Consider the following 17,254-nt stretch of genomic DNA (forward strand, 5'->3'; position numbering starts at 1 on the left):
ATATTTGAAGTCTAGGGCTCAAGGTATTTGAAGTCTCTGATAATACTCTTGTTGAGAAGATTTCACTTTAGAATGGAGACAGTGCAGTATATGCTGAATGACATATTTATATAGGTTTATTCACCTATGTCTGTATAGTTTTATTAACTTATTTAACTGATAGTTTTATTTTTAATATTTATATAATTTTATGTACTTTTATAAATGTATAAATAAATTTGATTTGTATTCAATTTTTAATCTCTTATTATTGATTAGAATGATGATAAAAGGGCATGCTTAGGGGGCTTCCCTGGTGGCGCAGTGGTTGAGAGTCCGCCTGCCGGTGCAGGGGGCGCGGGTTCGTGCCCCGGTCTGGGAGGGTCCCGCGTGTCGGGGAGCGGCTGGGCCCGTGAGCCATGGCCGCTGAGCCTGCGCGTCCGGAGCCTGTGCTCCGCAACGGGAGAGGCCACAACGAGGGGCCTGCGTACCGCAAAAAAAAAAAAAAAAAAAAAAAAGGGCATGCTTATTACATGTTAAAAGATGGTCAACTTGGGGAAGATATTGATTATGTGGCTCAAAAACTCAAGACTCTCGAAATAATCTTCACAAGCTGAAGAAAATGATCATATCAGTATATACATATAGTCTGTATTAAGCATTAAAATATGCTAAATAAAGGGATGACATTACCGTTTATCATTTTTATAGCATACATCATATTTTCTGGTTGAATGTTATTAAACTTGTGCTTTTAACAGTTTTAAATAGAAGGATTGAAGACCATTGACTAAGAACTTTGCCATTTTCAGTATCTTTTGTAATAGGGGATTATTATATTAAATCATTTTAAATAGTCTAATTTATATATAAAATTGTTCATAAACCCTTTCCTCGGAATTATAAGCGTTTCTGTCAGACAATGACACATAATGGTTAAACTGAAAGTTTTTATTTTTCCACTCTATTGGGGTAATTATAAATATTTATTTAGATGTTAATTAATGGCTTAATGAGATCAAGTGACCAGTGTAAGGCTCTATAGTCAATAACTAAATGGATCAGTTAGATTACAGAACTGATTTGAACTAATCAGAAATTTAATGGTATCCTGAGTGTTTATTATCAAAATTTAGATAGGCAGAAGCCCTGCCTGGCAATGCTGTTATCACAAGCTAAGTATAGAGAATCTTGCTGTCAGCGGAGGCATTTTATGCTTCATGTCCGCAAAAAATGCTGTAATTTAGTTGTGTACGGTTGTTCAGATTGTTTCACATCAGTGCTTTGACAGTCTAAGTTCCAGCTGCTCAGGCCTGTGAGTCCTCCTGTGAAAAATTGTAAACTCCCAGCCAAGTTAACTGCAGTAATTTTTGACAGATCTCATTTATATTGGTAGGGATTACTCTACACTGCTCTCTTCAAAACTAATTTGGTTCTAAAATAAGAGCCAATTAAAATTATTAAGAAGAAAATTGAGGCAACGTTTGACGTTTTGTATGCATTAGAAGGCCCTATCTTTTCTGTGAAGGTGTTTTGCTAGACTAAATGAGATATGCAAAATGTCTGTTATAATATGGATCTTCTGGAGTTTTAAAAGCAGCTACCCAATTTGAAATGCCTGCCCCATGCTATATCTCCTGGAATGCTGAAAATATCTCCGCCAATTAACTTAATTAACTGAAAACTGTCACTGTTGGAATTGCGCTGGCATAGTCAAATACTTAAAATGTACAGTTATTCTTGCTAGAACCAGAAGTTGCTTTAAGAGGACCTAGGACTGTACTTAGCATCAAGACTAAGAGAAATTTATGGTTGTACAGAAGCATCATTTACTCTATAATCAGCACTACCAATGGTAACTGAGATGAGGTTAGGTTAGCACCTAATTTTCAATAAGAAAAATAAATTGTGTGTACTCGGTAAGAGGCATGAAACATGAATACAGGGAACATTGTGGGATGTAGGCAGCTGAAGGTACTTCTTTACTTTAAAGGACTCCTTGCAGAGAAAAATGACTTGTTTCTTTGCTGTGCCCAAGTAAGTATCTGGATTGTATCCCACTGCTTGTTCAAAAAATATAGAATATTCAACACATCTACTTTTATAGCACTAAGTAGAAAAAGTTTAAATATAAATTCAAGTACTTAAAGGCTCAAAAGATTTCATGTCCCATTAAATGAAAATAATATAGTCCTACTTATGTCTCAATAGAATCTCAATTGTAGAAGAAATAAAATAATATGAATAAAGAAAATGAGATGTGAAATAGGTAGTAAATGCTGAATATTTCTTTTAAACTGTATTTTTATCAACTATTTGAGGATAGAGGATTCTCTTTTATCTTTTTCTTTCGTGCCTTTTCTTTAAGTGATATTTATAACCAAAATATTAGTGATTGCGGAGATTAAGAGAAACCCAAAATACAATTAATGCTTATCTGTAGTCAACACTAATCCCCTTAAGCATTTAAAAAACATTAATTTTAACTTAATGCAGTTCATCAGTATTTGTTTAGCATCTGTAATATACTATGCTGTGCCGGTACAAAAATGAATAGAACATACTTGCTGTGGGTTTGTTGAGGAAGATGAATTAGTTACTCATTTGCACTAGCTTCAAAAAAAAAGTCCAAACTGAAAGTTTAGGGGAGACTTCTTGGAAGAGTTGCCACAATAAAGGTAAAACAGTTAAATAAAAATAAATACAGAAAACCATTTACAAAATATCCTGTTAACATTTAAATTATTTTGCCAGACTTTGTTTCATTTGAATCTCATGGAGATTCCAGACATTTCACAGGATAGTTTCCTCATTTTGCAAATGAGACAATTTCTCATAATATGGTAAATATCCTTGCTGAATATCCATATACTTCAGTATACAATTAGTATATCATAAAACTTAACTCCAACCCAGGAAATCTTGTTCTAAATACTACCCCCCCGACCCCCAAACTACATCAAGCTGTTTGTTAAACTGAATAAAAGTAGTATATAAATACGACCACATAAGGCAATAAATGGAACTGCCTGTTGACTTATTTTAAAAGTAATATCTTTTGATGTGGTGGTTTTGTGCCCATTTGCTGCAAGTAGATTCTGTCACTGTTTAGAAGTTGGCATTTAATTTTCCCAAGATGTTGCAGAGAGCTATCTCCGAGTTCATAAATATAAAGTGTCTTTAAAACTGGGCACATGTTCTGTGTAGATAAGTTATTATTATTGTTTTTCTCAAGCTTGTTTCTTCTGTATAAAACTCAGTGCTATTGAGCAGCCTGTTAAAGCCAGCTGGACAAGTTCCTATAAAACTAGGCCACCAGGCAGTTTCCAGGGTAGCAAAGTAGAGTAGCTTCCCAGTGAGATGAGCAAAAAGTGCAGTCACGAAAGGAAATATTTGGGCAATGAGGTTTCCTTCTGTGAGATGGCTTGCTGGGCTCAAAGCCTTGATGGAATGCTGTGCAGCTTCAGCATATACTCTTATCATCCTTTACTACACTAGTCACCTATGATTAATAAGGCATTGACTTTAAGACACAGGATATCAAATGTGTAAAAATTATTTGCCAGCAGTAACTCTTGTCTTAAAATTGCCACTTCAGATAAACTCTAAAGACCTATTTGGTTGACAAATAAATGTATCTTTTAAAATGAAAAGTAAGATATTTCATTTTAATTAGTACATATCATAATCTTGTATTCAATTTTTCTTTCTCTGTCTCTGCCTCCTTTTCTCCCTCCCTCCCTCCCTTCCTCTCTCTCTCTGTTTCTCCCCAAATACATTTCAATATTTAACTTGGCACTGAGTAGTTATGTACAGTACTTAATTGGCTGACTGATTTCACTTCCGAAGGAAAATATTTATTTAACACACTCTCTTGGTTTACACGTTAACTATCTCTCTCCCAGTTAATTATCTTGCTTGCCCTCATCTTCAGTATTTCTGTTTTCAGAGCTCTCAGTCTTATGTAACCTAATTTATTTGTTGAATTAAGGAGAAAAGAGGAATAAAATAATTTTATGTTCAACATAATATAATGCATATTACTATCTTTGTTACTATACAGTGCTTTCTGTCAGTTAATTTCCCAATACCTACACTTATTTCATTGACTCCAGGTCTAGTTTAAAAAATGAATATTTTTGGAAAATAATATGAAAAAGAATATGTATATGTGTGTGTGTGTATATATATATAAAAGTGAATCACTTTGCTGTACACCAGAAGCTAACACAACATTGTAAATCAACTATACTCCAATTTTTTAAAAAAGCTAAACATTTTTTTGTTTCAATAGAAAAAATATTTACAGAGGATGAATGTCTATCAGCTCTACCTGATGCAAGATTGACTGATGTGAGCGATGTTTTCGAAGTGAGAATTCCTATCGCAAATGTCTAGTACTTAATAAATCTGACCTGTGTTGTTCAGATACAGCCAATTTAATGTTGCACCGACAATTTTAATGGCTAGATCTTTTTGTGATTCTTTGAGCTGTTAATTGTCCAGATGTTCTGATATCTTTAAGTATCATTTAGTCTAATCACTACTTCAAAATTATTGGCGATAGTAAATTTGGTACTTCGTCATGTTATATGATGAGTTAGCAGAGAAGAATTTATATTACTGTATCATAAATTTGCTTTTTTAATATTTTTATAACTATTTCAGTAGAATTAATGTCTATTATAACCCTATACATTTTATTTTATATATTTAAAACATTAATCTGAAAAGAGCTATAAGAGCTTCACTGGAATGCCAAAGGGATGTATGGAACAAATGAAGGGTGATGATGACTCCTACTTTTAAAGGTTTAATTTAATATTTACTTTCAAATCATTGCCAAAAACAGGCTAATTTTTGCACTCCACTCCAAATTCATTTTTGTCCTCAAATCTCTTTCTTTATGCATAATGCATATGGTCTCTCTGCAAGAAGAGAAAAGGAAGAGAACAGCTTTTTCTTTATATCTGAATAGAATTCAGTTCTATTTATTTAGTTCTATTTATTCATGGGTTGTGCCCAAAAGTGTTCTATTTATTAAACTTAGAAGTGAATAACATGGATTACTTACGGGATTATTTAGAATTTGCATGTTTTATCTGAATAAATTTTAGGAAATTAAATAGATCATATTTTATCATATTTTAAGAGGCACTGGCTTTAATATTTATAATATTGAATACATTGATTTTGGTTTTATACCTTATGAAAGATTTCAGTGTTAATCATGAACCCCTATAAGTTGAATACTGTCTTTTTTCAAAGTATGCTCATCAGCTCCTATAAACCATAAAATATGTACATTCAATAATTGGTTTTATTCTCTCCAGATACCACATCTGTTGATAATGTTTATTTTCTCATTAGCAATGTGCTAGACCCAATAATGATTTGAAGTTTCTCTCATGTCTGAGAACAGGTATTCTATTCTATATATTATTAGTGTATATATAGTAAGGAAAATTGTATTTATCCTTAAGATATCACTTTTATTAAAATACATATTTTGTAGACAAGCAAATTGAAACAGGATTTGAAGTCTTCCAGTGAAATTTATGTAACATACTGAAAGAAAATCACAAGAAAATAAAATCACAAAATATTGTTTTTCATCCTTATTCCTGATACCATTCTTGGCACTAGGTACATACCTACTCCTCTTCTGGCTTCTGGCTCTAGAACAAACGCAACTAGCATAATCGGTAGAGTGGAGAAAACAGACAAATACTTTCGTTATGAATCAGAAGAAGTGCATAAGAGACATGCCATCTTTCCAACTGGCTCTGGGAAATGACAATGAAATGGCTATAGTAATCTCAAACTGAGTTAAAAATAACAAACATGTCTCAACACTGAAATGGTTCTCAAGCCTTCTCATCGCATGTATACAGTGACTCAGAGACTTGGATACACAGAAATGTTTATCATCACTTACAGTATTTTCTCCAATGATATTCTTGCTTTTCATTTTTATCATAAACAGCCACTCCCTTTGCTAACACTGATTAGTTATAAAATACTATATCTACACCATGTAGTTCAAATATTAATAACTACTTCTTGCTTCCAGGATAAATCCAAAATTAGTAGCATAGTTAGCAAGTTCTTGTGGGCAATGACTATGAGGAATACCAATAAGTAGAAGCCCTCTTCCCTGCATGGGTTCTAAAAAACTGAAAAATAGAAAAAGGTGTTAGTATTTGCAGGTTAAAATAGGACTTCTAATGATCAAGATTAAATGGCAAGACGGAGCTTCGTATGAGAACCAAATGGTCCTATTAAATGAATCAGAGAATCAAGCACACCTGTCCAGTGTGACCCAGGGTACTTTGGGAATACATATCTTGTACCATCAACATAAGTAAGTAAATAAATAAATAATTTTTAAAGCCTTGAAACATGCAACAGATCACATCCAGAGTGATCTTGTTTCTTGTGATTGTAAGTCTTTAACAGGGGATTTGCTGTACATTTACAGTTTTTTCTTTCAAATTAGTGCTAGATTATTGTTTTATGGAAATTTTATTTTGTGCTTACTCTGTTGAAAGCATCGTACTAGGTTTAATGGGGAAATAGAGACTAGGAAAGTCTCTGTGCTCCCATAGTTCATAAACTAGTGGGTAAGATGGATGCACAAATAAAAACAATAACACAAAACCTCTGGGATGACACTAAATATGGGAAATGCTATTACATGTGAATGATGTGCTATGTCAGTAGGAAGGAAGAAAGTTAAATTTACGTTCAACAAGAGATCCTACTTAAAACAAAAATGTTCTAAATAAATCAGAATTAAGAAAAAGCTTGTTTCTATATTTATCTTGATAAACCTAACATGGAAAATAATATACACTATTCATTAAAATAATCATATTATTGAAACATCTCTCTAGAAATATTCTGAAATTTGAAACTTTAGTACCTGTTCCATTGTGACACTTCATCGAATACTGCAGTACTCATCATCTCCATTAATATGCCTAATACAATAACTGTTAGGTTGTGAAAGTTCCTTCAGATTTAGATTTTGCTTAGGAAAAAAATAAGAAGCTTAACAACATCTTATTTTTTCGTATTGTAAACAACTTGGACAGGATTTTTAAAAGTTTATTTGGACCAGTCCAGAGAATCTAGATAGTGCTGTCCCATACAACTCTCTGCAATGCTACAAATATTTTAAATTCTCATTGTCCAGTAAAGTACCTACTAGCCCCATGTGAATCTTGAGTACTTGAAATGTGACCACAGCAACTGAGGGACTGAATTTTTATTTTATTTCAATTAATTTAAATTAAAACAGCTACATATGGCTTGTGGCTACTATATTGCACAACACAGCTTTAGAGAGTATTTATGAAAACTATCTGGGGTATTCTTGGTTAATTGATGAGACAAGGAAGCCAGAATGGCAAACCAAGGTAGAAACTGTTGAAGCCTCTCCTAGTCCCTGAAGCTCATTCAGCCCTCACTCTTCTCCTTCAGTTCATAACTAATGAGGTAGGTTTCCCACTTGATGTAAAGAACAAGTAAAGGAACAAGTGATCCAGACAATTGGAATCATGAAAAATGATGCATGTAGGAGGTGGCAAAGTGAAGCCACCTGCAACAGGAAAGTCACAGCTAATGGATTTCATAATTTCCTTGTCTATGTGCATGCCCAATAGGAAACACTCAGTTCCTTGCTGAGTAGATCATCAAACAAAATGATAATCTATAATTCTATAATTCTATAATTATAATTCTATAATTATAATTCTATAATTTCTATAATCAGAAAGGAGTAAACAAATGGGAAAGATGGCAAGTAGAATGCCTAGCATTTGGAGTTAATGGAATGAAGGGGCTCTGGAGAGATTTGTTCAAAGTTGACCACAAAGAAAAATTGGGAGCCATTAACAGAAATACCCAGGGAAAGAGGTTGGTTTGAAGGACAAGATGATGCTGTTGTAGTCCTGGAATTTACTTGAAGGACCTGGTTATGCTTGCCTACTTTGGTAATGTTTACTCTCCACATTATTAAAAACAAAAAAGAAGCCATCCCCCATATTTTGGTTAAATCAAACACTAAGTAGATTGGGTATTTTTCTTGTATTTTTTGTTTTAAGACTACCATTGTTGTATTTTATTCACAACTATGAGGTACATAAAGTGAAATAAAAACATGTTTTCCTTTTTTTTTTTAACATCTTTATTGGAGTATAATTGCTTTACAATATTGTGTTAGTTTCTGCTGTATAACAAAGTGAATCAGCTATATGTATACATATATCCCCATATCTCCTCCCTCTTGCATCTCCCTCTGACCCTCCCTATCCTACTGCTCTAGGTGGTCACAGAGCATCAAGCTGATCTCCCTGTGCTATGCGGCTGCTTCCCACTAACTATCTATTTTACATTTGGTAGTGTATATATGTCCTTGACACTCTCTCACTTCGTCCCGCTTACCCTTCCCCCTCCCTGTGTCCTCAAGTCCATTCTCTACATCTGCGTCTTTATTCCTGTCCTGCCCCTAGGTTCTAGGAACGATATTTTCTTAGATTCCATATATATGTGTTAGCATACAGTACTTGTTTTTCTCTTTCTGCCTTAGTTCACTCTGTATGACAGACTCTAGGTCCATCCACCTCACTACAAATAACTCAGTTTCGTTTCTCTTATGGCTGAGTAATATTCCGTTGTGTATATATGCCACATCATTCATCTGTCTATGGACACTTAGGTTGCTTCCATGTCCTGTCTATTGTAAATAGAACTGCAATGAACATCGTGTTACATGACTCTTTTTTTTTTTTTTTTTTGGCAGTATGCGGGCCTCTCACTGTTGTGGCCTCTCCCGTTGTGGAGCACAGGCTCCGGACGCGCAGGCTCAGCGGCCATGGCTTACGGGCCCAGCCGCTCCGTGGCATGTGGGATCCTCCCGGACTGGGGCACGAGCCAGTGTCCCCTGCATTGGCAGGCGGACTCCCAACCACTGCGCCACCAGGGAAGCCCCATGACTCTTTTTGAATTATGGTTTTCTCAGGGTATATGCCGAGTAGTGGGATTGCTGGGTAGTATGTTAGGCCTATTCTTAGTTTTTAAGGGACCTCCATACTGTTCTCCATAGTGGCTGTATCAATTTACATTCCCACCAACAGTGCAAGAGGGTTCCCTTTTCTCCACACCTTCTCTAGCATTTATTGTTTGTAGATTTTTTGATGATGGACATTCTGACTGGTGTGTGGTGATACTTTACTGTAGTTTCGATTTCCATTTCTCTAATGATTAGTGATGTTGAGCATCCTTTCATTTGTTTCTTGGCAATCTGTATATCTTCTTTGGAGAAATGTCTATTTAGGTCTTCTGCCCATTTTTGGATTGGGTTGTTTGTTTTTTTGATATTGAGTTGCATGAGCTGCTTGTATATTTTGGAGATTAATCCTTTGTCAGTTGCTTTGTTTGCAAATATTTTCTCCCATTCTGAGGGTTGCCTTTTCGTCTTGTTTATGGTTTCCTTTAGTGTGCAAAAGCTTTTAAGTTTCATTAGGTCCAATTTGTTTATTTTTGTTTTATTTCCATTTCTGTAGGAGGTGGGTCACAAAGGATCTTGCTGTGATTTATGTCATAGAGTGCTCTGCCTATGTTTTCCTCTAAGAGTTTTATAGTGTCTGGCCTTACATTTAGGTCTTCAATTTTTATGAGTTTATTTTTGTGTATGGTGTTAGGGAGTGTTCTGATTTCATTCTTTTACATGTAGCTGTTCAGTTTTCCCAGCACCACTTATTGAAGATGCTGTCTTTTCTCCATTGTGTATTCTTGCCTCCTTTTCAAAACTAAGGTGACCATATGTGCATGGGTTTATCCCTGGGCTTTCTATCCTGTTCTATTGATCTACATTTCTGTTTTTGTGCCAGTACCATACTGTCTTGATTACTGTAGCTTTGTAGTACAGTCTGAAGTAAGGGAGCCTGATTCCTCCAGATCTGGTTTTCTTTATCAAGATTGCTTTGGCTATTCGGGGTCTTTTGTGTTTCCATACAAATTGTTGAAATTTTTTGTTCTAGTTCTGTGAAAAATGTCATTGGTAGTTTGATAGGTATGGCATTGATTCAGTAGATTCCTTTGGGAATTATAGTCATTTTTCACAATGTTGATTCTTCCAATCCAAGAACATGGTATATCTCTCCATCTGTTTGTATCATCTTTGATTTCTTTCATCAGTGTCTTATAGTTTTCTGCATACAGGTCTTTTGTTTCCTTAGGTAGGTTTTTTCCTAGGTATTTTATTATTTTTGTTGCAATGGTAAATGGGAGTGTTCCCTTAATTTCTCTTTCAGATTTTTCATCATTACTGTATAGGAATGCAAGAGATTTCTGTGCATTAATTTTGTATCCTGCTACTTTACCAAATTCATTGATTAGCTCTAGTAGTTTTCTGGTGGCATCTTTAGGACTCTCAATGTATAGTATCATGTCATCTGCAAACAGTGACAGCTTTACTTCTTTTCCAATTTGGATTCCTTTTATTTCTTCTTTAATTGCTGTGGCTAAAATTTCCAAAACTGTTGAACAGTGGTGAGAGTGGACAACCTTGTCTTGCTCCTGAAATTAGAGGAAATGGTTTCGGTTTTTCACCATTGAGAACGATGTTGGCTGTGGGTTCGTCATATATGGCCTTTATTATGTTGAGGTAAGTTCCCTCTATGCCTACTTTCTGGAGGTTTTTATCATAAGTGGGTGTTGAATTTTGTCAAAAGGTTTTTCTGCATCTATTTAGGTGATCATATGGTTTTTCTTCTTCAATTTGTTAATATGGTGTATCACATTGATTGATTTGTGTGTATTGAAGAATCCTTTCATTCCTGGGATAAACCCCACTTGAGCATGGTGTATGATCCATTTAATGTGCTGTTGGATTCTCTTTGCAAGTATTTTGTTGAGGATTTTTGCATCTATGTTCATCAGTGACATTGGCCTGTAGTTTTCTTTTTTTGTGACATCTTTGTCTGGTCTGGTATCAGGGTGATGGTGGCCTCGTAGAATGAGTTTGGGAGTGTTCCTCCCTCTGCTATATTTTGGAATAGTTTGAGAAGGATTGGTGTTAGCTCTTTTCTAAATGTTTGATAGAATTCGCCTATGAAGCCATCTGGTCCTGGGCTTTTGTTTGTTGGAAGATTTTTAATTAAAGTTTCAATTTCAGTGCTTGTGATTGGTCTGTTTATATTTTCTATTTCTTCCTGGTTCAGTCTCGGAAGGTTATGCTTTTCTAAGACTTTGTCCATTTATTCCAGGTTGTTCATTTTATTGGCATAGAGTTTGGTTTATCAATTTTCTTTATCTTCTCAAAGAACCAACTTTTAGTTTTATTGATCTTTGGTATTGTTTCCTTCATTTCTCTTTCATTTATTTCTGCTCTGATCTTTATGATTTCTTTCCTTCTGCTAACTTTGTTTTTTTTTCTTCTTTCTCTTATTGCTTTAGGTGTAAGGTTATGTTGTTTATTTGAGATTTTTCTTGTTTCTTGAGGTAGGCTTGTATAGCTATAAACTTCCCTCTTAGAACTGCTTTTACTGCATCTCATAGGTTTCGGATTGTCGTGTTTTCATTGTCATTCGTCTCTCTTTGATTTCTTCAGTGATCTCTTGATTATTTAGTAGTGTATTGTTTAGCCTCCATGTGTTTGTATTTTTTACAGATTTTTTCCTGTAATTGATATCTAGTCTCATAGCATTGTGGTTGGAAAAGATACTTGATACGATTTCAGTTTTCTTAAATTTACCAAGGCTTGATTTGTGACCCAAGATATGATCTATCCTGGAGAATGTTCCATGAGCACTTGAGAAGAAAGTGTATTCTGTTGTTTTTGGATGGAATGTCTTATAAATATCATTTAAGTTCATCTTGTTTAATGTATCATTTAAAGCTTGTGTTTCCTTATTTATTCTCATTTTGGATGATCTGTTCATTGGTGAGAGTGGGGTGTTAAAGTCCCCTACTATGATTGTGTTGCTGTCAATTTCCCTTTTTATTGCTGTTAGCATTTGCCTTATGTATTGAGGTGCTCCTATTTTGTGTGCATAAATATTAACAATCAAAACATCAGTTTTCATAGGCAGAAGAATACATTAAAGATTCAAATGAGAACTTTGATTTATTGTTAACAGAGGATCAGCAAAGAAAATCAGTATCAGTTACATACATGAGTGGGATCATTTTCAAAACATTTAAGAGCTCTTCCCAAATGTATGTGTGTGTGTGTGTGTGTATATATATAAATTATACTATGAACCTGTATATAGAAACGTCTCAACACCTTTTCTTTTTTTGAAATCTGACACCATATCCTTTCATTTATTTATAGAAAACTGTAGGGGTGAAAAACCTTTCCTTTCTTTTTTTAAAGAAGATGTTGGGGGTAAGAGCTTATTAATTAATTTATTTATTTTTGCTGTGTTGGGTTTTTGTTTCTGTGCAAGGGCTTTCTCTAGTTGCGGCAAGCAGGGGCCCCTCTTCGTTGCGGTGCGCGGGCCTCTCACTATCACAGCCTCTCTTTTTGCGGAGCCCAGGCTCCAGACGTGCAGGCTCAGTAGTTGTGGCTCACGGGCCCAGCTGCTCCGTGGGATGTGGGATCCTCCCAGACCAGGGCTCGAACCCACATCCCCCGCATTAGCAGGCAGACCCTCAACCACTGCGCCACCAGGGAAGCCCAACCTTTCCTTTCTTCAAGGCTTTTTGGCTGATTTAATAATTAAATTGTCATAAGCCAGATTAATGAGAAAAATTTAATTTCGTATGTACAAGAGACCCATTAAACATATGATACTTAAAGAAGTGACCAAGGCAGACCACTTTTATATCCTTTAATCAAAGAAACAATAAATTTGTGAAGAATTTACAAGACATAGAAATTTGGGCTTGGTGTAATAAATTAGTGAGGAAGTAACAAGGTTTATTTATATGGCCTTCTTGCCCCTAAATTCGCTATCTCTGGTGATAAGGATGTCTCTGTTTTTCCTGGTACAGGAGGGTACCTTTTACATGGGAGATTTATTTCCTGCTTTCACGGGCATAAAGAAGGGTCAGAGGGTCCTTCTTGCACTGGCTGTTTCTCAAGCAACTTTAATTCAAATAATCCATATGCCAAAGTAGCAACTTTGGGGATACCATATTTTGCTCCCCTTCACAAACAAAGGATAACAACTTTTCATGAACATAATATGCAAAAGAATGTAAGTCAGACTATCTTTAGTCATCTTAAGCTTTTTAAAATGCTTTTGATTTGTTAGCAGTGATCTCATTTTGGCTCAGTGGAATTAATGGATATATTGAGGTAGACTTGAAAAGGATGTTTGAGAGTATATTATATATATTTTTTTCAGTTAGGGTTGTACGATATGATTATCAAATCAAATTGAATTGAGGCCTGTTAGTGTTGCTTTGGTCAGAGGTTGTTTATTTCATTGTTAACAAGGGATAAACTCTAGGACAAGGCAATGCTCAGACTTGAGTTGTTTAGCACTTATACTTCAGATAATAAGCTGAAGCTGTTTATACCACAGCACAGGAAGTACTATAAGAAATGAAAAATATATGGGTAGAAAGAAATACTCAAAATTGGGCTTTCCTGGTGGCGCAGTGGTTGAGAGTCCGCCTGCCGATGCAGGGGACACGGGTTCGTGCCCTGGTCCGGAAGGATCCCACATGCCGTGGAGCGGCTGGGCCCGTGAGCCATGGCTGCTGAGCCTGCGCGTCTGGAGCCTGTGCTCCACAACGGGAGAGGCCACAACAGTGAGCGGCCCGCGTACTGCAAAAAAAAAAAACAAAAAAAAACCCTCAAAATTATGTGGAGACTAAAATCTGCTCTTCTCTAGCTGAATTTGTCTCTGACAAAATACTTGGAGTCAGTAAAATATACTAAAATAATATGCATTATTATTATAAAATATGGTGTCATGTTATTGCAAAAATGTTGCTCATAGATTTTGGTGACTGTAAGTAAATCTGCTGTAAACATTCACACACAGGTTTTCATGTGAACAAAAGTTCTCAAATCAGTGGCTAAATACCCGTGAGTGTGATTGCTGCATTTTAAACATAGTGTTTAGTTCTGTAAGAAGCATCTTACAGTCACTTGGAAGCCAAACTGTCTTCCAAAGTGACTGTACCGATCTGACATGTGAGCTTGAGAAGAATGTGTATTTTCCTGTTATTAGAGTATTCTATAAATATCACTTAGATCAAACTGACTCATAGAACTATTCAGATCATCTGTATCCTTACTGATTTTCGGCCTACCAGATCTATCAATTGCTAAAAGAGGAGTGTTGACATCCTTAATCATACAGTGGATTTCTCTGTTTCTCCATACAGTTCTATCCGATTTTGACTAATTTATTTTGGTGTTTCTTTGTTAGATGCATATATGTTGAGGATTATTATCTCTTTTCAGACATTTGACCACTTTATCATTATGTAGCACCTTTTTACCCCTGATAATTTTCCTTCCTCTGAAGTCCACTTTGTCTGAAATTAAGATAGCTAATTCAGCTTTCTCTGACTTGAGGTAGCCTAGTCTGTCTTTCTTCATCCCTTTACTTTTAACCTAGTCTTTATATTTAAAGTGGTTTCTTGTAGACAGCAGAGATGTAGTTCCACTTTATTAATCCACTTTGACAATTTTCCTTTAGTTGGTGTATTTAGACCATTTACACTTTGTTTATTTGTAGTGTTGGATTAATATCTTCCATGTTTGTAACTGTTTTCTATTTATTACAGTTGTGCCTTGCATCCTTTATTCTCTACTACTTCTGCCTCCTCTTAATATAATTGAGGTTTTATATGATGCTATTCTATTTTCTCTTACTGTATATATACTTTTAAAAATTTGCATTTCTCTAATAATTAGTGATGTTGAGCAGCTTTTCATGTGCTTCTTGGCCATCTGTATGTCTTCTTTGGAGAAATGTCTATTTAGGTCTTCTGCCCATTTTTTGATTGGGTTGTTTCTTTAATATTGAGCTACGTGAGCTGTTTATATATTTTGGAGATTAATCTTTTGTCCGTTGATTCGTTTGCAAATATTTTCTCCTATTCTGAGGGTTGTCTTTTCGTCTTGTTTATGGTTTCCTTTGCTGTGCAAAAGCTTTGAAGTTTCATTAGGTCCCATTTGTTTATTTTTTTAAATTTATTTATGTTTTTACATCTTTATTGGAGTATAATTGCTTTACAATGGTGTGTTAGTTTCTGCTTTATAACAAAGTGAATCAGTTATACATATGCATATGTTCCCATATCTCTTCCGTCTTGCATCTCCCTCCTTCCCACCCTCCCTATCCCACCCCTCCAGGCGGTCACAAAGCACGGAGCTGATCTACCTGTGCTATGTGGCTGCTTCCCACTAGCTATCTACCTTACGTTTGGTAGTGTATATATGTCCATGCCTCTCTCTCACTTTGTCACAGCTTACCCTTCCGCCTCCCCATATCCTCAAGTTCATTCTCTAGTAGGTCTGTGTCTTTATTCCTGTCTTACCCCTAGGTTCTTCATGACATTTTTTTTTTCTTAAATTCCATATATATGTGTTAGCATATGGTATTTGTCTTTCTCTTTCTGACTTACTTCACTCTGTATGACAGACTCTAGGTCTATCCACCTCATTACAAATAGCTCAATTTCATCTCTTTTTATGGCTGAGTAATATTCCATTGTATATATGTGCCACGATTACTCTAGGAGGTGGATCAAAAAAGATCTTGCTGTGATTTATGTCAAAGAGTGTTCTTCCTATGTTTTCCTCTAAGAGTTTTATAGTGTCCGGTCTTACATTTAGATCTCGAATCCATTTTGAGTTTATTTTTGTGTATGGTGTTCGGAAGTGTTCTAATTTCATTCTTTTACATGTAGCTGTCCAGTTTTCCCAGCACCACTATTGAAGAGACTGTCTTTTCTCCATTGTATATCTTTGCCTCCTTTGTCATAGATTAGTTGACCATAGATGTGTGGGTTTATCTCTGGGCTTTCTATCTTGTTCCATTGATCTATGTTTCTGTTTTTGTGCCAGTACCATATTGTCTTGATTACTGTAGCTTTGTAGTATAGTCTGAAGTCAGGGAGTCTGATTCCCCCAGCTCCATTTTTTTTGCTCAAGACTGCTGTGGCTATTCGGGGTCTTTTGTGTCTCCATACAAATTTTAAGATGATTTGTTCTAGTTCTGTAAAAAATGCCATTGGTAATTTGATAGGGATTACATTGAATCTGTAGATTGCTTTGGGTAGTGTAGTCATTTTCACAGTATTGGTTCTTCCAATCCAAGGACATGGTATATCTCTCCATCTGTTTGTATCATCTTTGATTTCTTTCATCAGTGTCTTATAGTTTTCTGCATACAGGTCTTTTGTCTACGTAGGTAGGTTTTTTCCTGGGTGTTCTATCATTTTGGTTGCAATGGTAAATGGGAGTGTTCCCTTAATTTCTCTTTCAGATTTTTCATCATTACTGTATAGGAATGCAAGAGATTTCTGTGCATTAATTTTGTATCCTGCAACTTTACCAAATTCATTGATTAGCTCTAGTAGTTTTCTGGTGGCATTTTTAGGATTCTCTATGTATAGTATCATGTCATCTGCAAACAGTGACAGTTTTACTTCTTCTTTTCCAATACAATATATATTTTAAACTAATCTAAGTATATCTTCAAATGATGCCATACCATTTCACATATAGTACAGGTAATTTTTTTTTCCTTTTTAATTATGCATTTTAATAGAAAGTTAAAACCTAACTACAATAGCTGGTCTTACTATACTCCAAGACATTTATAGTACAGGTAACTTTTAACAGAGTATTACCAATACCTCCATCCTATGCCTCGTGACATTTGTTTCATTCACTGCTCTTATCTGTATGCTGTCATCAACCAGTATCATATTACTATTATTACTTTAGACAGTTATTGGTCATTTTAAACAATCTTGGAAAGGTGATTCAAAAGAGATAGGACAGTCTTTCCAACAAGTGGTGCTAAAACAGTTGGCTATCCACATGCAGATATAAAACAACAACAGAAAAATGAACCTTAAACTAAACACTTATCTATTAAAAATTCATTTTCAGTGGAGTATAGAGCTATATGTAATAGGCATAACTATAAGAATTGTAGGAGAAAATCCAGTGACTTAGGGCAGTTAAAAATTTCTCAGGACTGGGTTTCCCTGGTGGTGCAGTGGTTGAGAGTCCGCCTGCCGATGCAGGGGACACGGGTTTGTGCCCTGGTCCGGAAAGATCCCACATGCC

At 35.4% G+C, this 17,254-nt stretch overlaps 1 protein-coding gene across 6 annotated transcripts in view; it reads left to right on the forward strand.

Moving 5' to 3' along the window:
• GALNT13 (polypeptide N-acetylgalactosaminyltransferase 13) overlaps positions 1-17,254 on the forward strand; it is a 561,510-nt gene that overhangs the window by 169,971 nt on the left and 374,285 nt on the right. The gene's annotated exons all lie outside the window — the stretch shown is intronic.

The sequence above is a fragment of the Orcinus orca genome, chromosome 7 (genome assembly GCF_937001465.1).
Source record: "Orcinus orca chromosome 7, mOrcOrc1.1, whole genome shotgun sequence".
NCBI lineage: Eukaryota > Metazoa > Chordata > Mammalia > Artiodactyla > Delphinidae > Orcinus > Orcinus orca.